The sequence below is a fragment of the Ambystoma mexicanum genome, chromosome 9 (genome assembly GCF_040938575.1).
Source record: "Ambystoma mexicanum isolate Mex_15411 chromosome 9, UKY_AmexF1_1, whole genome shotgun sequence".
NCBI lineage: Eukaryota > Metazoa > Chordata > Amphibia > Caudata > Ambystomatidae > Ambystoma > Ambystoma mexicanum.
This window is the reverse complement of record NC_090931.1, coordinates 818,328,773-818,350,888: the sequence shown is the minus strand read 5'-3', so window position 1 is coordinate 818,350,888 and position 22,116 is coordinate 818,328,773.

Here is a 22,116-nt window from a genome sequence, read left to right as displayed (position 1 = left end):
TAAGCTCTTTGAAACTGACCTATCTTGTAACCTGGTGGGCATATATGTCATCCAAACAAACCAGCTTTAGTATGAAGACCAAGTAAGCTTGATTGAACATATATGCCGTGCAGTATTTCCGGTTACTCATTAGGTATATGCGTCAGAGACCATCCCCCAGCCATCTTTTAGCACTCCAGCTCAGGCCCCCACATGACACATACAGAAGACACACTTAGGCAACCATTCTCCTGAGCTGTCAATCACTCAGTGCACTAACATTCCATCAGCATTCATAGGTGGCCAGCTGGACAAGACAACATTTATATTCCACAACATCTCCCGTCCTACAAAACAACAACTATAGTGGATCCACCAACAACATCTATTTGTTACAGAAACTCACTTAGCTGCAGCTATAAAAGCACTTTAATCTCTATTATTTGTAGTCCAGACTGTTCTTTAAAATTCCTTTACATCTTTTCTCCCTCGTGAGGCCAACAACATAAACATTTAATATATGACACAAAACTGCTGTGTTATATCTAATTCAATCCTATCATCAAATGGCTTTTATTTGAAAAGCCGACTCTAAACACTTTTCATCAAAATATACTATCACATATCTAAATACCCATTGTAGAAGACATTCTTAGACCCTACATACCAATATATATATTCTAACCACCATGAAGAACCCTGTGCATCCCGAAACAATGGAGTGCACTATTGATGACCGCGCTATATCTCTCCCTCTATCGGCGCAGCACCGTTCTCTAGGGTTATTTTGGGTTCCCAGAAGAGCTCAGTTCTACACATAGGGACAGTGATAGTTTTAGAAAAAGGTTTTTGATTGAGTGGGGGGAGCGTGGCTAAGCAGCCATGCAGTAGGACGTGATTCCTGTGGCTCCTGTGATCCGTCATCGATTCTATCCTGAAAAGTTTAAGCAAGCCCTTGTGACTGTGGTTGCACCACTGAGTGTTGGAAATAGGCGAGCTCAGTGTGGCACTCACAGAGGACTGGAGGTGCCCGACTAATAGTGTACTAGGCGATCGCAGTCCGGGACCCGGCTCGTAGGAAAGCACAAAGATGGCGGCATAGAACAAAGGGGAGTTTGCAGAGCACTGGACGCCGAATGCATAACAAAGCCTTAAACGGATGCGGACTGCGAGAGACAACAGCTCGGCGTGATCAGCATCAGCCCGGCAATGGAGAATAAGCTCTGCTGGCCGTTCAAACATTAAGGTGCACAAAGCAGTAGACCGCACTGTAAGCCGCATGGGGGCTTAAACATTCCGTGTGAGAATCTGGAGGTGCTGCCAAGAGACTCTGGCACAGTGTAGTATTGTAGTTATCTATCTGCACTGGGTGCACACAGTGCTAGTAGTAGAATACAGCTATGTCATATAGAATGTTATGGGACCTGAGAGTTCCAAGAGCCACAGTTGAGAACACAGGATGGGAGAACCTTACTGAAAGGATGTCATCTATTTAGCTCCCTGCCTTTCTAACCAACTAGCCCTGTAACTACAAATAAACGTATTCCTTTTTATATATACAAGTCTCCTGTGCCTTACCTGATTCATGATGACTTCTCACCATCCTTCTACACTACACACAGGCGAGAGGAGTGTGGCTCTTGTCAGAAGAGCTAAGCGAACATTAGCTGGGTGCACTGCGCTACCATCGAAAGCTCAAGGAATAACAAACTCCACCAAACAAGGTGTTCACAATTTGACCCCTACAAAGGACACTCACGGGGCACATACTAAGACTCACTGAAAGAGTCGTTGGAGAGGGGACTGCAGCAGAAGCGCATGCTGGACACTGTGAGCAGCGGAATAAATTCACAGTAAGAAGCAAAGCCGAGTAACAGCCGGCAGATTGAGGGACAACAGAACAAGAGCCCGGGATGAACAACACAACAAGAATGGCAGCAGCCCAGAAATAGCCCAGATTGAAACGACAAGAAAGCGGGTGACGCCGTAGAAAATCAAGCTGGGTAGGGACTAACAGGACGAGGCCAGCGGGACACACGACAAGCTGCTGCTGTTGGTGATACTGCCATGATACATGCAGGACCACGGGAGGTCGGTGGGATGTGTGCTGCAAACAAACCCTGCGTTGCTGTAAGTCTGACAGACTGAAAGGAATTGTGTGCTCCAATTGACTGCTTTTGTGGCCCGGTGAAGGATAGTGGAGCAATCGATTGTTTGTGCACCGGTCATCGAGCCACCAAATGTGTCCACAGTAAGCGAAGCGAGGCATGAGCATTGGGCCCGTATAATTAGGAGTACGACCACAAGCGAGACTCCAACAGGGCGCCCAACCTCCCCATTGTCACGCAAAATCATAAGCGCGAACGACAGATGGAGCAGACTGCAGCGATAAACTACCCTGGCCGCTGAGAGTAGGCAGAACATAGGGGGAGCTGGCTCCGTTTAGAAAAGAGGAAGCGGACCACAGTGGAAGAAGGCCCGGAGAACGTATTGCACGACTGGGCGGACTGCAAAGGAAGCTGTGTTTCCAATCACAGAAGCAAAACAAAGGCAGATAATCATTCCCTCTGCAGAGTGAGAACTTAAAAAGCAGGCCTATCTCCAGTGCATCTAGTAACACATACGAAGTTCGGGTGATCCCAAACAAGATGCCTATGATGAACTGCTTACCATGATGGACCAAGTGGCCAGTGTGAAGTACAGGAATCTAGAGCAAAGCTGGCAGCACCCATCTGACCTTACCACAAGAAATTATCCCAGGTTCGCAAAAAGGGATCCAAAGAAGCACATCCTTAAGCAGTGGATGGCCCACATTTGAGGAGTTAACCAGCGCTTTCAGAATCTGTCCGATGGTTTCCAGCGCAGTGCTGTCATCCTGTTTTCATCAATATGACTGTTTAATGGAACTTTGAGGGAGCTCGTCCAGCCTGAGGTTGTTATGGATTGTTCTTTGTGTTGTATTATAAGATGGTTCACCTTCGCCTGGATTGACTTTTCCTTCTAAAGAGCTGTTCAGCTATGTAGTGCAGGGGAAGGTAGACCATTTATAATTGAGCAGCATTGTAGCACATACCAGGGACAGAACAACGAGGACCACATGATGGATGCTGGCATTGCAACGGTGTAGCAGCGTACAATACCTAAGCAAGCAGAAACAGATGACATACAGGCTCCCCCCACACCTGGGAGGCAACACAGTGTGGGGTACAGCAAAACTGCGGGCCCATCCAGTTTACAAAGCAGGCCAAACACTGAGAGAAAGCCACAACACGCACAGGCAACAGGGGTAAAACGAAACTAGGTCACACAGGACATAGTAAGGTGCCTGCACTGAAAGTCAAGGTGGATGTGGAGAAGCTGTCTCAAAGCAGATACAGACTGAATATTCGTATATTGCTAATACTGTTCGAGAAGCCACAAGTAGTACCTAGCAGATACGCCCAAGTCCTCCAGGGAGCAAGCAGTAAAACCTGCCTGTAATAACAGACGGACAAGCGGCGGAATCGACAGGTCTGGTTGGCACAATCACCAGTACAGGTGTGGAGGTACGAGACAGCAATAAACCATGGCATCTAAAACCCAAAAGAGCAAAAGGAAGCAGCTCACTTTGAGGCATGCACCAAAACTGCGCTCCCAGCAGAGAGCCCAGCCCAAGCAACTTCAGCACCTCAAAGGGAGCAGGCACTCGTGGAAGGAGATAAACAGATCCTAGCGGACATAGCATCTCTTGCGGCTAAAATAGACGCCATCAGCATAGATGTGAACTTGCTAAGACAAGATGTGAGGACACTCGTTGAACACACTGGAACGCTTGAAAAGTCAGTAGCGGAGAATACAAGTGGCCTTAAAGACACCTCTGAAGAAGTCAGGGTACTGCAACAACAAATGCGTAATCTGGAGGACAGAGCCAAGGATGCAGAAGGCAGGGCTAGATGCAATAATGTACGAATCATTGGGCTCCCGGAAGGAGAAGGAGCAAACCCGATGGAGTACATAGAGACCCTACTGCAGCAAGAAATTGGTCCAGGCACCCTCATTCAAGGCTTCACGGTCGAAAGGGTGCATAGGTCGCTGCTGAGGAAACCCCTGCCTAGAGCCCCACCGAGGCCAATAATAGCCAGGATTCTGAACTACCGAAATAGGGAAAAGATCCTCAAACACTTTTGCAAAGGAGGGACGATCCAACAAGTGTCTGCCACGATAACTGCATACCCTGATTACACCTTGCAGGTACAGAAGCAACGGATGAACCATATATCGGTCAAAAGAAGACTACGAGTGACTGTTACGCTCACCTGATATCCCCGGGGGCGTCTGTAAGGATCTGAGATCTGGAACCCTGGATGCGTAGTTGCCCAGTGCTGAATAATGAATCTGTAATTACAGAAGGGAGGATTTGTGATAACTGTCTCTAATGGGTGAATCTCCCACCTCCCTCTGACCGATTCCCTTCCCACTGGGTTCTTTTCTCTCCTTAGTTATTTTTAGGGTGAGCTATCCGTCCTGCGTTTCTTGTGCAGGGGCGCTTGACGTTTGTTGGCGAGCTGCCAGAGTTGCTTCACTGGTGCAGTACGCCTTCCTTTGGCCCAGGCCTGCTGTGACCCCGAATCTGCTGGTAGGCAGGTAGGTTTGTTAATTGTAAGTCTTTGTTCTGTTTATGATGGGAATTCGTTAATGTCTTTATCTCCTTCTTTTCGTGTGTGAAGGTCTTGATGCTGGTGTGCCGGATGGAGAGGCACGTTTTTAGGTAAGAGAAAGCGCAAAGTGCAGCCCCTTTATTGTCTTTTGAAGCTAACCTGTGTTTTCTTCTTCTCATCACAGGCCGCTGTGCTGCTGCCAGTGGATGAGAGCGTGAATAAAAAAACAGGCCCCCGGAATCCGTTAAGGTAGTACAGCACTGTGCAGTTGTTTAATATTGAAAGCGAACTTGAATATGCCTCTTTTCCTTTGCAGATGTTGCTGTGGTGCTCCGGATGGAAGTGTGGCGTAGCACGATGGAATTTAAGTAAGACTGATGGAATTCGATGTTTTGGAAGCGCGCGTTCTGATCTTGTTTTTCCCTTTCTCGTTATTGCAGGTCGCAATGTTTGAACAGCAGCTGTGGTAGCGGTTCGCCGGAAGTCCTTAAGCTAGTACTCACAGGTGAGTGATGTTTCTTCTTCTCTCTGTTTCCACAGATTGCAGCCCAGTTGAGCTGCTGAGTGCTGGATGGTGTTTTCTCAGGTAAAACAGAATAATCTTGTTCTTGTTCTTGCAGGATTACAGGAAGATGCTGAAGACCAGGAGCTGGACACGGCGAGCGTCACGCTGCTGGATGCAGAATAACATGAAGCATGTTCTGCAGTCAGGGTGTGGTTTATATAGCGCAGGTAAAGTAGTACCAGGGAAAGTAGTTCCAGGCCTGCCACACCCAAAACACTGGACTGCATGGCTTGGTTCTTAGAACTAGACTTAGTGGGTGCTTCCATGTTGGATTTAAAGGCCCATGTACATAAATGGGACCTAGTTTGAACAGCCCTTCCTTCCAACATATGACCCTGGTGCCAAAGACACCAGGACTGGCTCCAGGAGCCCTTTTGCAGTGGTTTTAAGGCCCTCAGGGTTCAAGTGGGAGCCTGCTTGTGGCACAACTTGTGCCCCCTCACAGTGGTCATGACAGTGACTAACCTGAAGTACAAGTACATTTGTTTCCTTGGATACTAGCGGTTACGTATCTGGCAATTTCGCACTACGCACCAGGACATGATCCTCGGGTGGAGGCGAGAAGTGGGGAGGCCTGAGCACAAGGGATTGAGCTGGGCAATTTTTGGGGGAGGGGTGGGGTTGGGGAATGGGGGTAGTTAGAGGGAAGTTGGCCTAAGTGTCCACACTGTATATGCTGAACTTGAACGTTGGACTGATGGTATATGTCAACATTTTGAAAGGGGAACTAAGAATATTATCCTGGAATGTCAGAGGCCACAGCAGTTACATTAAATGTAACTGAATTATAACTTACCTAAGGCGTCAGAAAATTGACATTGCACTCCTGCAAGAAATGCACCTCACAAAAGAGAAACAGATTGCTCTTGCTAAAAAATGGAGAGGCACGATGCTGGGTTTGTCATACTCTGCTTATGCTAGGGGTCCAATAATATGGTTGGCACTGTCGGTACCTTTGAGGGTACTCAAGACTTTCCAAGATGAAAAGGGAAGGATGTTTGTTTTGCGAGGTCGGGTTGAGCACAGAGAATTTTGTATTATCAACACATTCGCACCAAACCAAGAGACTGCGGCTTATTTCTGCATGTTATACCCACTAATATGTCCACACAGAGATGGCACATTGATATGGGGAGGGGATTTTAATTGCACGCTCAACCTTACACTGGACATATCGGATGACAAATGTACTTATCCTGCCCCCTCCTCCAAAGCCCTGTGCACATTTTTGCAAGCATTTAAACTCTAAGATATATGGCGGACTCTACACCCACATGCCTGTGGATATTTGCATTACACCGCTCCCAAGACCTGTACACGAGATTGGATTATATATTTTTTTGTCTTTTTTTTTTTTTAACTTTTGTTTATTGGCAGGAAGTTAAGCCGGTACTGTACACATTTCACAGAATAATTCAAGAGTTACAATATCACACTTAGGCATTGTGTCATACACTTTTCAAGCAGTCCAAACTAGGGAAGGGGGAGATGACCAACATTGCGATGGAGCGTACAGGGCTCAGTGCGCATCAGGCGAACCGGCGGGGTGGAGGAGCTCCACTCAACTTCGTCTTGTTATTTAGATAGCTGCAGAACTCAGTCCACACGTTCTTGGGGCGGGATGTCGCGGGGAGGGAGCCAATGTACTCCTCTTCACACGTTTGTACCCAAGTGAGGGACTTCAGCCACATCTCGAGGGTGGGGCGGGGGGATCTGCGTTTCCAGCATTGTAATATACATTTCATAGCAACAATGGCACTCACGTTTAAAAATGTTGACATTTTTTTTGTATTTTCACCAGCCCATATTCCAAACAACAGAGCTAGTGGATCGAGGTCCACTGGAGACCCAATTATTACTGAGAGCGCCTTCGTCACTTCTACCCAAAACACACTCAGTGCGGAACAGGACCAAAACATATGTATGTGATCTGCCTCTTCAGATTTACACTTTGGACATATGTGTGTTGAGTTGTGTGTGAATTTCGCCACTCTGTGCGGTGTATAATAAAGTTTATTGAGGAGTTTATATTGTATGCACCGGAATCTGGCGTTGAGTGACACTTTGCCTGTATGTGTGCACATTTTGTTCCACATACCATCAGTAATTTCTAGTTCTAGCTCCCGAGCCCATATTTCACGTGGTTTAGGGGGTACCACTACTGATTTCCCCAGCTGCATTTTATACAAAGCGGATATTACGCCTCTGCTGCCAGCAGAATTTGCTATGTATTGAAGTTCGGGTGAGTCTAGGGGCTCGTCTGGGTAGGAGAGCCACATTTTACGGATCACCGCTTTCAGACTGAAGTATTGCAATAGCTCTAGCGCTGAGTTAGCGTGTTCGGGCCGCCACGTCTGAGGGGTGATGAATTTACCGTCCGGGAATAGATCTGTCAGTGCCCGGTAGCCAAGGTTCTCCCAAGAGATTGGATTATATTTTTACAGGAGAAGACACCCTGGGCGAATTTGAGAGGGTGGAATATAAAGCACCGGTGTTGTCAGATCATGCCCTGCTGGTGGTCACATGGCGAGTTTCCCTCCCGAGAGCACGCATCTCGACATGGAGACTTAGGAGTGAGTCTCTGAGGGACGAAGCATTCCGAGAACAGTTAAGAGAAGGGGTGCAGGATGACTTCAAGTATAATAAAGGAAGTGTTATGGGAGGCCTTCAAAGTGGTGATCAGAGGGACTGCAATCGCCAAGGCAAACGGGGTTCAGGCAGCAATAGAAAAGGACTTACACAAGGTGGAAATAAAATTAGAAGCCATAAACGGTCAGAGAGATCTACCCAACGAGAGCGCCCAGGAGGCTATTGCCCTGCGGGATGAGTGCTTAACACAATGGGATAGATTAGGTAAGTTGAGTTATAGGAAATATGTGGAATGGCAGCATGCCGAAGGTGACAAACCGGGACGCTTGCTACCTGGTTGTACAAAGGCAGAACAGAGCGAAGCGGATAATGATTCAGGCAATCACATCGAGTAATGTGGAGACCTGTGAGACAGAACAGGACATATACAAATGTTTTTATGATTTTTATAAGAAGTTATACGAGGAGACGTCAGAAACCCATGAGTCAGAGATAGAAGCCTTAGCGCTGATAGATCTTCCAAAGCTAGATACAGAAGCGCTAGACAAGCTTGAAGCCCCCATAACGAAACAGGAGTTGGAACACACCATAAGAGGGTTGCTGTCAGGTAAGGCTCCAGGTGTGGACGCACTACCAAGTTCTATAAAGAATTCATGGTAGAGATCACTCCCTCATTGTTGGCTATGCTGAATGAATCATTAGATAAAGGCATTTTTCCGCTGACATTAAGGGAGTCAATTATAGTCCCATTACTGAAGCCTAACAAACCAGATACCGAATGCGGCTCTTAAAGACCCCTCTCGCTACTCAATCAAGACGGGAAAATACTGACGGCTCTGATGGCTAACAGGTTGAAACCAGTAATTCAGAAAAAGCATACACCCTTCCAGGTTATGTCCCAAATAGGAATATCACATGTAATCTAAGACGATTGCACCATTTCATCGACCATACCCAAGAGAGCACTCAGTTTATGGCAGTAACCTCGCTGGATGCAGTCAAGGCATTTGACTCGGTCAGGTTGACATGGCTACTAGCGGAGTTGAAATGTTTGAAATGTTTAGGCATGGGCCCCGCGTATATTAAATGGGTAAAGCTACTGTACAGCAACCCAGTGGCAAAAGTCAAGACAGGCACCACGATATTGGAACAATGGAGTTTAAGCAAAGGGACGATACAGGGCTGTCCTTGGTCCCCTATGAATTTATATCGGCCCTAGAACTGTTAGCGATATATTTATGGAAAGAATACCATGAGGCAGGCATCAGAATATGGGGCAGCACCCACCTGGTCTCTCTGTATGTGGATGATATGCTTCTCTACCTACAACCAGAGACTAACCTACAATACATATTAGATGTGTTTGAGTGCTCTGCAGACCTTTCAGGGATTACAATACACGGGAAGACCCCAGAGTGCGTTACCAGAATTACCGGTTAAATGGGAAATTGACACTTTTAGATACCTGGGGGGTAGACATCTTCCACGACCCTAAAGTAGAACATGAACAGAATACGTCAACGGCAGGAAATAAAATAGAGAAGTCCGTGAAATTTTGGGCCAAGCTGCTGCTTTCACTAATGGGAAGGGCTGCGCTGTTCAAAATGGGGTGCTTATGAAGCTGCATTACTTCACAAACGTTCCATATAATATACCCAAAGCCTTCTTTAGGACACTGAACACCACCTGCCGGAGCTTCCTATGGCACAACTCAAGATATAGAATATCGCTAGAGAAATTACAGAGACTATACGAATAGGGAGGGATAAAAGTTCCGGATTTTGAGAGGTATTTTGTGGTGTGCCAACTACAGTTTGCCACGTACTGACGGTCAGACGAACAGACCCAAGACACTGGGTTAATACAACCGGCATGCACCTCATTCTTTTTGAAAGAGATGGTGTGGACCGCAATATCTCGAGACCCTAAACCCTCTCTGTTGCTGAGGCTAGGCTTGATGATGTGGCAAAAGGCCTGATGCTTTCTGGGCAAAGATACGCCCTACTCACCCCAGATCCCCTTGGTGACACTAAAGAGTGAAAACGCTCAACTTACGCTGAATGTTAGGAAATACTGGGAGCCCAGGGGGCTGGCGAGTCATAACATTAGGCGATATATTGAGAGAGGGATGACCGATGGCCTTTAATGAGGTCCCTTCTGAATCAGGAGTATGGGTGGGGCAACACATAACCTATGCCTCACTTCTCCATAGAATAAAAGTAAAATGGCCAGGACCAGAGAGAGTACTGGTAGAAGATGAAACGATGGAAACATTCTATGAAATTTCCGAAGGAGGACACGCAGTATCACCATTATATGAGGTAGAGGTACTGATGGCGAGGCCCGATAACAATCTTAATACAGATTAGGCAGAGTTTGGAAGCAGATTTGCAAGAGCAGCTGTCGGACACACCTTGAAGCAGGACCATGGGGTATCACAAGAAAGTGTCCAGAAATGTGCAACTACAGCTGATCCAAGTATATGTCACTCACAGAGCATTTTTAACCCCAAAGAAAATTGCAAGATTTAGTAAAGCAACAGAACAAGCCTTTATGAAATGTGGCCTGATCAACGCAGACCTGGTACATATGTTTTGGGCCTGCATGGACATATGCCGATATTGGGAGGGAGTGGGCCATGCCCTAACTAAGGTTGGCTTGTCACCAGACTCAATCTACCCCAAGGCGTGCTTGCTAGGAATTTTTCCAACACCAAAACATGCGAGACACGTGAGTAAACTGAGAGACCTAGCATACATCTTGGCGAAGCGTAGGATAGCAATGGGGTGGAAAGCACATAAAATGGCCCAGTGATAGGCATGTGGTTGAGGGACCTCCAGAAATGTTCATTGACAGAAACTGATGTGTGGCAAGAAGCATCCCGTCGAGGCCAAGAGGGGCAAAACATGGATTTAGTGGCCTGGAGACATATGATACAGGAACTGACATCCCCTGCACACGATGACACCCAGACTGCACATGCACATGCACCATCACAATATGCAGAATAGAGATATGGTGAAAATTCAAAGCAGTTTAATACATACCATAGGTAAACATTGCAAGTGGAATAAGCTGGCGGGACGAGGGGAGGAGGGTGGCAGGGAGGTTTGAACAGACGAATAATGCAATGTCTCATTGGAAGTTATGTACAAAGTCTGTATGTTATTCTGTTGAAAATTAATAAAAAAATGTTTTTTTAAAAAAAAAAAGGTTTTTCATTGAGTCTTAGCCAGAACATTCTTTGGTGCTCTTTCTGGTCACCTTTGTGTGTTACAAAATATGTGATTTAGTGATTAAGAGGTTAAACACACACGGAACAGGTGACCGGTTTATGTTTAACCTCTGTTGACTGCCATTCGACTGGACTTTCTAAAGGGATATGGATCAAATGACAGATGCGACCGGGACACCAGAATTGACAAAGTGCTAGCATATGTATCAAAAAGGGACTGATTCTCCAAGGTCAAGTGAGGCTTCTACCCATTGCAGACAAGGAATGTATTGTTCTTCTTATCAAGGTTTCACTTTTAATTCATCACTGCTCCGAGAGCCTATAAAAGAAAGGGTATTCTCCGGTGGAGGTTAGGTTGCTGCTGGAAGGTAGAAGGAGTCCTTCTTTCTGTCGGTTTCTATTGTGTTGCAACACAATAAACTGTCTCTGTCTATGCTAGTGCTTGATATGCACATCTTGGAAAGCTTTTCTTTTACAACATAGTCAAGGAAGAGGTTGGTCTAAATGCCTAGTAGGAGAATCTCAAATAACAGTATCAGCAATGCATCAACACAATGTGGAATATTACTCTGGTGTCGAACACCTTCAATGACGTTCCACCAAAGCATAAAGTTCAAAGCTAATCCTACAAGTTATTAGTAGTGTAGGGGGGGCCTCTACCAAGGATGGAAATGGTTCACATAACCTGTACTATAAGGTATCCCCCCCCTCAGGAGGGTCTACAACCATGTTTTAGCTCACTGCACCCTTCACAGAGAAGAAGGTTTTATTTACATATCAGCCTAGTCCCACCAGAAAGGGCAGTCCAGCACCAAAATGCTAGGCAATTCTCCTCTGAACGCGAGTACCATCAGCAACCCCAGACACGTGTTTCAGCTTTGTTGGGCATCATTAGTGAGGTAAAGCTGAGCCTCTTTCAAGCAGAGCGTGCAAGGGGTCCACGTCTGGATTAACCTTAGTTATTTGTGCTAATCGTACAAGTCCATCAGCAACCCCAGACACAGGTTTCAGCTTTGCTGGGCCTCATACGTGAGCTGAATCTGAGCATCTTTAAGACACAGCATGCAAGGGATCCACATCTGGATTACCCTTAGTTATATGTGCTAATCTTACAAGTCAATGGACCTCATTAGGAGTTTGGAGGTAGCCATGTCGTTCTTACCGGCATGGCTACCCCCAAACCAGGTACCGGGTCTGGGTCCCAAAAATAGGGAATTACCAGGCCATGCCGACTTTAGCGGGCCCGGTAATTCCCATTCTCGGGACCCTGACCCGGTACATCCCCATTCCCATTTGAGCCCCCATAGGTCTCAATGGGAATGGGGAGGATGCTAACAACGGGCCCGTTAATGACGGGCCCGTTGATAGCATCCTGGTCTGATAGCAGGTCCCGCTCTTCACGTCTGGTCTGGCCAGGCGTCCAGAGCGGGACCTGCTGCAGACCTCGTAATGTGGCGGCCCGGAATGAACAGTGCAGGTCCTTTACCGGCATCGTTCATCGCGCGGCCGCCAGCCTCCTAATGAGGCCCATTGTCCCTCAAGGGACACCCCAATCTACAAAATTATTTTCAACAATGTGGCCAACTAAAAGTTCCAACCCTAAGCTTAACAAGTCATGAGCCTTCATGATAATCTCTACGCTAAAACACATATGTTTCAAGCTTTGTCCAACAAACTAATTCATAAATGAATTTATGCAACCCATTCTATAATGTCCAGCCCTATTATAACACACAAATGAAAGGCATACTTCCCAGGAAGGCTTTAACAGGATTTACTCACAGTCTGGAACCTCCTTTGGTTTTCCTGCTTTGAATATCTACCTCTAGACCTCACAGATTTCTGGCTTCTTCAAACTTCTATTTAAGCTTCACTACTGCCTCTTTTTATCCTAGCTGATGCTAGTCACATAGTAAGTGAACCTCGCTGCACAGTAGGGTTCATCCCACCAAATCTGATATTTTATGAAATAGGTCTCTCCCGAACCTTTACGTTCAGGACAGGACTCTCACAGACCTGTGGGTTCTCTCAGACTTCAACACTCCCTTAAGCAGGTTTCTCTAAGCCCTATTATTTACTTTTGGGGGGGATCGGAGGGAGTCCCTCCATGACCTTGTTTTTTGGATTTCACTTAGTTAGGTATATCCAAGAACCTAAACTTCAGAGGACTCCCTGGATTAGGTCTCTCCCCAACCTTTTTCTCAATATCATTTTTTTGTTTTATTTACTTGTATTTAATCAAATAAGATTTTTACAAGATCTGAACTGTGACGAAAAGGCAAAGCTCGCAGACAGTCATAACAAAATTTATAGACTTCAGTCGTCTGCCGGGTTTAAACAGGTTATTGTCTTTTTCAAAGCTGATTCTAAGATCTTTACAGTAGCTATGGTCCATCTCGTTTTTTCACCCGCAATCAGGCGTTTCCACCATAATTCCTCTTCAATGGTACTTGAGACCGCAAATAGTGGTGACAATTAAGTCGATCGTTCCTATCTCGTTTGCGGGCAGGTCATCAGGAGGTGTCTAAGGGTTTCTGGCTGAGTCGGATCTTTGCACAATCTGAATTTGTTGGAGACGGAGGTTGCCCTGATGGCCAGAATTTCGTGCGTTGGTAGCAAGTTTAGGCAGAGTCTCATAAAAAGCTTCCAGAGAGTCTTGTCCGGGAATTTTGCACAATATGTCAGCTGCGCTTTCAATTTGTTGAAGGTCGGTGGAAGATGGTTTAGTAATTTGTTCGCTACTGCTTTTTCATTCGTCGTGATCCAGTCCTGATTTTCCAATTTGGTTTTTACTCTTTGCGGGTTAAAGATCAGGTCAGTGCAAGCTATTTCGGTCAGTTTGCTTTTTTGGGCTTTCACCCATGAATTCAGCGAATTGCAGTGCCTAGTTTTCATTTCCTCGGCAATTAGGTGACATACTGGCAGGCTGTCGGGCATTAAGGTTTTTCTAAATAACTGCATCCCGCTTTGCTCGAACTGTTGCTGCCAAAGAAAGGAGCCCAAGTTCACGTCTGAGTGCAGCAATCGAGGTGGATTTAGGAATGCCAAGAACTGATTTCCATAGGTAGCCTTCAAGTTTTGGCGAAAGTGCGGCTGGCATGTTCAGGCTGGGGTCCATGCCATAGACCAAGAAAGGAACCACTTTGGCTTTGTAAAATTGAATGGCCGGGAGCAGTGAGAATCGTCTGAATTTCTTGTTGATAGCTTGTGTTTGGGCTGTTAGATGTCTCCTTTTGTCCCAGAGGGCCTGCTGCATTTTCACCTCCTTTCCTGAGCTATCAAGCAGAACTCCCAAGTATTTGAAATGTGTGACTATTTCTATTTTGATGTTGTCCAAAGCCCAATGTAGTTTCTCGCTTTTCTTTTTGGGATTCTTTTCGAAAATCAAGATTTTTGTCTTTGATTTATTGATTTCGAGGTTGTTCTCCACTGTATATTGGGCAAGGTTTTTAAGCTGGCGCTGTAAGCCGATCTGCGTTTTGTCTAATAAAATAAAATCGTCGGCATATAGAATACGTGAAACAACACATTTGCCTACTTTCGGGGGAAATTATCTTAACTTGGCTTTAGTGTCTATGTAATCTCCCAGAAAGGCGATAAAGGGAGCTGGAGCTAGCGGGCATCCTTGTTTAACTCCACACTCAGAAGCAATTTCTTCCGACAAAAGGCCTTGCTGACTTAAGCGGACCCGCAATTTGGTGTTCGTGTGCAGGGTGATCACTGGTTCCAAAATTGAGGGCAGAAAATTCCAGGCTTTGAGTTTCGACCAGAGTTTTTGCCTGTCTACCTTGTCGAAAGCCTGTGTCAGATCGACGAAAGCCAGAAAAACTCTTGGGGCACCTGACCTGATGTTATTTTTTATTATGTTCAGGAGCATGATGTTCACTGAAGTATTGGCATATTTTTGGAAACCCGTTTGAAACGGGTCCGTGCTTGCCGAGGATCTGGCCCATTTTTGAAATCTTGTGAGCAATAAAGTTGCAAAAATATTCCCGATAATGTCCAAAAGGGCGATTGGGCGGTAGTTGACTGGGTCTTCTCTATTGCCCTTTTTAAAAATCGGGACGACCACCGCTTGAGTCCAAGAGTCTGGAATTGACTTAATGGAAGAGCTTACTGGTGAAGGCTTTCCACTCCTCGGGGTGCTGTTTCAAGTCGATGTTGGTCAGGCCGTCTGGGCCGGGAGCTCTCGACGATTTAAGTTTAAGCATGACAAAAAATATCGTCTTCATCTGTTAGGTCTGCCCATGTGGCCTCTGAGTTCGGCTCTGATGTAGAAGAGCGAGTTGTGGGAAGAAGGCACTGAGTTGGTGAGTTGGTCTGGAGGTCTGTTTTTTTAATTGGAGCCCTGAAGTCACGTGACTTTTTGCTATTTAAGGTCTGTAGCATTTCCTCTGCGTCGTTCTGGTTGAGAGTTGTCCTATGATTTTTCAACCATGATTTGTATTTCTTTGTCTCTACTTGGAGGGTGCTCCTGGATTCTTCGGTGTTAAGGGATCTGGACACTCTTTTCAATGTTCTCAGTATTCTTTTTATTACCACAGTTCTGTTATATTCTGTTATATGTGTGTTCCTTGTTTCAATGTGTTTTCCTGCTCCAGTCCATCCTACTTTATAGATTGATAGCAAAGGCAAGTAGTTAAGTCTGGATGCCGCTGTTTGGGTTGATTTTCCCGATGTTAAGGTGTTGTATTTCTCAGTTAAGTCTGTTAAATCTGACACTTGTCAGGCGAAGGCGGGTTTGCTGAGTGTTTATCTCAGTGTTTGAGTTGTAGGTTTTTTTCTGGGGGCAAGTGAAGGTCCAAGCCATGGTCAACAAATTGTAGGCGCTTTCTTTTGTTCTCATTATCTCGAAGGACTCGAGGGTTCCTGCTGAGTTGTCGCGTTCCCATGTTGGTAGGAGAGGCTGGTTTCCGTGTAACCATGCCACATTATGGAAATTCCGGGAGTTCATTAGCTTCAGCCAAGCCGCGCACCGATCCAGAGCTAAGGAGCTGGATGGTTGGGTGGTTGAGTTTGGAGTAGAGGCGTTGCATATGTCGTTTAGGTCTCTGCAAATGATGTGTGGTCTCGTGCTCGATGTAAATTTTAACGATGGCGTTCGGTACAGATTAGCAAAAGTTTGCAATCATCGTACGGGTTCCAATAAATATTGATGATTGCTAACTGCCTAGTAGTCCACATCTTTGAGGATGGTTTGCGATGGTGCCATGATGTTAAGACTGTCAACTGTCAATATTCCGTAGGACTAAACAGCTTTTTTAAGACACTAATCCCTGAACCAGAGTGGACCGCCAGTAGCAAGCTAGAGGACGGGCGACATCAAGGGACGGCTTCTCCAACAGCCAGGTTTCTTGAAGGCACAAGATGTCGTACTCCCAAGTCTTGAGACTCTGGTTTGGTCAAGTGTGTGTGGCCTCTCGTGTTTCATGACCCCATGTTTAAAGTTTTCTTTGTGGAAGAATCCAGATCCTGTTGGTGAGGGTTGCTCATTTTCTTGCCCTCGAGTTGTCGCTATCTCCTGGATTTAGTTTTTAACTAGCATCTTTACACCATTTCCAAGGTCCCCTCTGTAACTGGTCTTCGTTCGGGTCGGTCGCTGTTGTTTTCTCATTTGGTTTCTGAGGGTCTCCTGTTGTTGAGCTGTTTGTTGCTCCCAGATGGGTAGGCTTGGGCGAAGTCACCTGGGTACTTGTGGTTCTAGGGCATCCAAGGTTCCTATCTGAGAACAGTCTCTCTCTTCCTCTGGTTTCCTCCCTACAGTGGTGGTTTTGTTTGGCAGATTCAGATTTATCTGACTGCAGCCAGTTTAGTCTGTGTCGAGTAGCTTCCGGAGATCTCAGCTATTTCACCTATCTCTTGTGTGTATAGAGTTCCTCCGTTCTTGATGTGTTTCAGTGTTTTTTTGTCCACGTAAATTTGTCTCTAGGGGATTTGTAGGTCGCAGGCGCTAGTTCTGTTAGTTCTGATAGGTGAAAGCCCATGTCTTCCAAGTCACTGTAAACTACTTGGGGAACTTCCCGCAATGCCGAGGTTTTGATGTGCAGATATGCTTTAGCTTTCTGGTCTCTGTGGTAGGGCTCGATCAGTGTAAAATCATCAGATTTCAAAGATGTTAGCTTGTGAACTTTGTCAAGTAATTTGAGTACTGACTTTCTGTTTAGGACAATATATTTGTCCTTGCTCGATAGTTGCTCAAGTTTTAAGGTTCGGGTTGCTCGTGCCTGCATGTGGTGAGTGCCAGAGCGTGAGGGGGGACACTGGCTTTCGTCCAGGTTTTCTTGCGGTTGTTGGGGCCACTTGTGCGAGGGCTTTGTAAGGTTTCATATTGCAACTCCTTCTTTTACTTGGCAGGCCGGCTGTGGATGGATCTTTTTATGGTCTGGGTCGGTGGGCTGCAAGGCCGTAGGTTTTGTCCGGGGAGGACTCCGCACCAGTGGCGAACAGAGGTTTTGCGTTTAGATTCTGGTATCGGCAGTGGAGTCGCAGGGCTAGTCAGAGGTTTGTCTGTCAGTATGTCGGCGTCCAGCAAGCCCTCAGGTCCATCCGCTGGATCCAGGTGTTGTGTTAAATCCATCAAAGAGGTGCTTGCCATGAAGTCTTCAACTGTTGTTGGTGATTTAGCAAGATCAATCACTTCTGAGTTCACCTGGAGATTTCCCCGTGGGGCAGTCAGGGTGCTGGATGGATTAGTGGCAAGTGTTCTGCTAGAGGTATGGGAGGTCAACTTGCCCACTTTTAATATAGGCGGGATGTCCAGTCCGGCTAGTTGTAATGCCACTTTATGCTTGCTGTTAGCACTCTGTTCCGCTGGCGCCTTTGGACGTGATAGGTCTTGTATCAATGGCGAGCTCAGGACACGGGCCGCTTTTTGGTCAGTGTATGTAGGGAGCGGTACAGATTCCAGATGGCAGTTTGCTGTAGGTGTTTGCGTCTCTTTCTCTGACCTTTTTGATTGGGTTAAGGTAGCCAGTCCTTTGGATTCTTATTTATCTTCAAGTGCAGACATTCTTAATTCCCATGCAAGTTGCTGTTCGGCACTTTTTTGCTCCATTGCTGTTATGAAGTCTTCGACGAAGATGAGTTTGCAGTGCATCATAGCAGTCACCATTATGCTGTCTTTCATCGAGTCGTTTATTGCCTCGTACAGCTTTCCAAATGGACCCAGAGCGATTGTTACAGCCGACATGATTGTTAACAGGTCCGGCTTTTTTGTTGGAGAGTCTTTTTGAACTGCCATTGATATCTCGCTCAATCTTCTGTTTTGCGGTGTTGTACATGCCCCTGGAGTGCCATAATGAAATGGCAGTGGATGGCAGATTTAGGGGTCGGCTGGATGGGACCCTTCTGTATCCACAATGGGTTGAGGGCCATATTCGTCCACGCTACGGTTGTCGGGGACGTTGCTCCCAGGTTTGTCCCTTTTCCTAGTTGAATCACTTGGAATTGGAACTTGGCTTGCTTGCCGTTCGGGATCTGCGTGGTATGGCTTGCTTGCAACCAAGTTCCCTTCCGTCACAGTAGTTGGGCCAGCTGGGGGAAGGGACCCTCCTGTTGTGTGATTTCTTAGTGGGGGTGGGGGGCCCGATGGCTCAAGCTCCTTGCTCTTTGCGCGATTTGCATCTTTAGAAGTGCTGCGCTCTTGGGCGACTTTTTCTGCTTGGATAGGTGACCGTGTAGGAGTGAGGGCGAACCTTTCTTCCTGGAGTTGGAGATCCCGAAGAAGATTTATGGGTGTTGAAACTCGCAATTTGAGTGTTGAGGATGGTGAGGCTTGTTTTGAACAGTCATCAACTGTTTTTCTCAATTTGTTTGCAGGGGGCATTTATGGAACAGCCTCTAAAATGTCTGCGTCTGATATTTCTGCATCCAAATCTAGTTTGCGCTTCAATAGCTTCGTAAAGAAGTCCTTTAGGGCACTTGGCATCAGGGGGTTTGGGAACAAATTCTTCCCCATTTCCATTTTCTTGTTTGGCCCAACCTGCTTTCTTCGCAGAACCTTTGATGAGTCTTTTCCCGTTGCTCTTTTCCCATTCTTTTCAATGTTTACGGTGCTATTTGCTTTTTCTTTCCCTCTTTTTTATAGGTGATTATTTTTCAGAGGGAGCGCGGTCAGTCTTCCATTTTTTGGGGAATTTGGATCAGCGGGCTGCAGTCCAGAATCATCTTGGAAAGGATCTTAGGTTCTGCCTTTCGCTATTTGCTCTCCGTCTCGTATATCCTATTCCAGGATGTGTTTTTCTGGTTCAGGTGATGTCGCTGATGGATTTGGCAGCGCCCCAGGTTCGATTTGGGGCGTTGGAGCCTTTTGAATGCTTTCTGTGAGCACAGGAACTAGCACTGCATGGACCCGAGCCGTTGTGCTGTAACCAAGGCTGCCTGGGCCTAAAGGCAGCGCAGCTCCGTTGTCTGTTATGGTGTGTGTTATGGTGGAAAGCTTTGTCACGTGCTGGTTTGACGAGGGGGCTCCCATGTTGGAAGCCTCTTGTGAGGCCACGAGTTGCTGGCGAGGGTCGTCGCTCTCAGAGGCCTTCCGCCCCTCACCTGGATCGCTGATCCCTGTGAGTAGGTCACTGTTGCATGTCACCCCTGAAGGGGGACATGGCCTCTCCCAGAGTGTGCGCTGTGGTCACATGGTTCCACATGTGACCAAGTCAATAAAAGGTCTGAGCTGCTTCCGGCTCGGCAGTCCGAGTAATCCTGACTCCAGTGTTGTCTGTCAAGCACCATGCTGGTGCTGCGCTGCATGCACTGGGCCCAGCACGAGGACGGCGCCCCTGCAGGGCAGCGCCGTTCTAGGGTGATCCCTTTGCCATGTGAGCATGGCTGTTGTGGTGACCCCGGCCTGGGTGCCCCCAGAGCCGGGGCCGCTGTCAGCCAGGTGCCCCCGGCCATGTTTGAAGCTCCGGTGATCCGGAGCGGGTGGGGTGACCCCCACCCATGAACGGGCGGCGTGATCGCCGCAGAACTGATGCCCGTCGGGTGGTCCCAACATGAGTACGAGGGCTGCCCGGAGATGCGGAGGAGCCCCCACAACAATGGCGACGAGGAAGTCGGGCCCCGCGTGCCCTGAAGGAATAATGGGGAGGCGGGCCCTTCTACACCTGGGCCAGCGAAGAAGATTTGGTGTGGCGGCCCCCACTCTGACTGGGCCCACAAAAGAAAGGGTATGAGGATGGTGAGCAGCCCGCCCCGTCCCCCGCGGGAGCCAGAACGTGTCGGCGGCTGCACCACAGGGAGGATCTGCGTTGTCGGCCGCGTGTGCTGCGGCTCCTCCTCTCCCATCTGAGGAGGATTGCTGTGCGGCCTCAGCCGCAATGGAAGGTACAGAAGGTGGCGGGCCCAAATCCAACTGGGCCTTCAAAAGGCAATGAGGAGGATACAAGCTCTGCCCCTGAGAGGAGGAGGGTCCTCCCCACGGAAGGAATGGGCCCCCTCCCGAAGAGATGCGGGTGGCCGGAGCCGCAATAAAACTCTAGGCGGCTCCCACTCCCCCCCTCCAAGGTGGAATGGAGCGGCATCTGCCGCAGGGGAGAGTGGAGCTGCCCCTCCCCCACCTACTGGCTGTGGCGATGGGCGCTGCAAGAATAGAAATGAGGCGGGCCCAATACCAACTGGGCCCGCAAGGACAATGAAGCGCTCACTCCGAGGAGCGGGCAGAGGTGAGCCGCCTGCCCCTCCCCTGCATTCCTGCCAGCAACCGTGGCCGAGCCGCAATGGAAGCGGCAAGATCACTGCAGCAAGGTTCCCCGCTCTCATGGTGACATGAGAAGGGCTCCAGGGGGAGCTACAAAACAAAATAAAAAAAGAGGAAATGGGATGGAGGCCCGCGGCGGTCTCCCACGAACAAAGGAGGGGGCGTGGCCTAAACAACCCGGGCCTGCGGTGGTAAAAATCGCTCCGCACCAGAGCGTGTGCAAAGGGAAAAGGGGGGGAAAATGTATCACGCTGCACAACAGTGGGAGGCAGCCCCCGGACAGCTAATAAAGAGGGGCACACCACAAGTACCCTGCCACACAGCAGGCATCCAGCCCACAGTATTGTCAATGAGGATGCTGGTAATGAGAACGTCAAGGCCTGCAGAACCGCCTCCTTCCGCCATCATGAGGGAGCGAGGCCAAGATCAAGCAGCAAGGGGAATCTGCTGGAGTGCTCCATCACAGAGTAGAAAAGTAATAAAGGGCGGCGGCCCCGCAGGAAGGAGAACGAAGCTGCCCCGCCTGCACTGCAATGAAGGGGAGATGAGGGAAGTGAAGCGCCATAGAACTGCACATGGCCCTGTGAACAGCATACACAGGCCAAGGTCTGCACCTTCCACACCGAAAGGGCTGAGTCCATCGCCCTACAACGGTTTAGTGGCTCCATCCGGAGTGCTCGTGCGCCCTCAGGGTCACCTAACTCTCTGAACCAAGCCAGGTGTCGAAACAGCATGGACAACATCACTTGTGTCCTCTTGTCAGCACCCCCTGGCGTTTCCAGGTGCCATGGTGTTGGCCCCGGAGCAGTGCAACCATCTGGCCACCACTACCACCATGCCACGAGGTTTGCCCTACAGACTGTGGAATTGGCCGATGTGGCCCCTGGGCCTCCCCAGGTGCGGCTTTGCCAGCCCTCTTTGACTCTGGTGAATGTTGGTGAGGACATGGGCCGTTTTCCTGCAACTCCACAAGTGTGGAGGATGGACATCGTCATCGACATCCTCATGAAGACTGGTGGCCTGCAGACATGGACTTGTTTAAAATGGCCCAGTTGGTGGGCAATGTGATGTTGTGCACGCCCGCACAGACAGAGTGACTCATGTGGTGCCAGTGGCTTGCACTGGCGTTTGGTGTGATAGTAGAACCACTCACCCAGGTTAATAAAGAAGTGAATAACTAATAGAGTGGTTATAGTAGCATTAGTGTTGGTTGGGTAGGGTGTTTGTTTTGTTGTTATTAAAAAAATGGAGTGGTGTTGCATGTCACCCCTGTAGGGGGACAAGGCCTCTCCCAGAGTGTGCGTTGTGGTCACATGGTTCCCCATGTGACCAAGTCAATAAAGGTCTGAGCTGCTTCCGGCTCGGCAGTCCGAGTAATCCTGACCCCAGTGTCATCTGTCAAGCACCATGCTGG